General features: G+C 48.3%; 1 long non-coding RNA gene across 1 annotated transcript in view; it reads right to left on the reverse strand.

Moving 5' to 3' along the window:
• Nucleotides 1-673, reverse strand: part of LOC125184838 (uncharacterized) — a 6,169-nt gene extending 5,496 nt beyond the window's left edge. The window contains exon 1 of the long non-coding RNA XR_007169340.2: nt 1-673. This exon is cut by the window's left edge and continues 1,474 nt beyond it. This is a non-coding gene — a long non-coding RNA (uncharacterized lncRNA).
• Between the last annotated feature and the right edge of the window lie 256 nt (nt 674-929).

Raw genomic sequence — 929 nt, forward strand, 5'->3', positions numbered from 1 at the left:
GGAGCCCGCTCCTCGCCCAGACCCACGGCCTTAAGCCCAGGAGCTGTGCTTGAGTCTTAGCCCGCTGTAATGACCCTAATCCACGAGTGCTGACGACTGCCCAGGAGATGTTTTCTTTCCCATGTATTAGGCATGTGGTAGGCAATCTCTTTCACACAGGGAAGCACGACAAAACAGTGCCACCTCAGTCATTCGGTCCCTAAAATTCGGTGTTTCCACAGCCACTGTTAGATAAGAGACTTCATCTCCACAGCACCACACCTCTGCTTCAATTCAGCTGGTGAAAATTTGAGTGGAAACAACGAGGTCAGGTCAAGCTCACTCCAGGTTTCTGTATCTCTAGAGAAATCAAGGGATTTGGCCCAGAAGTGGTTGCTCTGCAGACTGAGGATTACACAGGTTAAGTCCACCTGATAGGTCTGCAGGAATTGTGTATGGTGTGGCAGTAGCCACCATTCAAACCCTAATGAAAATCAACTTGAAAAAGAATTATATATATGTATATATATATATATATATAAAAATGGTGTGTTTTAATGTATTGTCTTTCAAATCTATCCCTGCACTTAAAATATACGCTGCCTTTGCATCCTGACCAGGCGAGTGCCTGGCTGCAGCAGGCGGTTTGAGGCCTCGGCCCAGCCTGGGAGCCTCCCCGGCCTCAGGCAGTGCTGAGAGGGGGATTTACAGCCCCAAACCTGGCTTCATCTCCTGCCTACATTGTCAGTTTCTGACAAATATCGCCACTTTGCTGTTGTCTGCTAGCATGAGTGTACGGCCTGCACTCAGACGGCACGGGCTGCTGACGGTGTGCCCTCAAAGAAGGCCTGCAGCAGACGTCAGTGCTTCACTTCAAGTGAGGTTTGATAACGGTTTGCAGTCAAAGCTCAACAAAAACAAGATTTGCAAGAAGATTTTTTTTCAGGCCT

The sequence above is a fragment of the Anser cygnoides genome, chromosome Z (genome assembly GCF_040182565.1).
Source record: "Anser cygnoides isolate HZ-2024a breed goose chromosome Z, Taihu_goose_T2T_genome, whole genome shotgun sequence".
In the NCBI taxonomy this organism is placed as follows: Eukaryota; Metazoa; Chordata; class Aves; order Anseriformes; family Anatidae; genus Anser; species Anser cygnoides.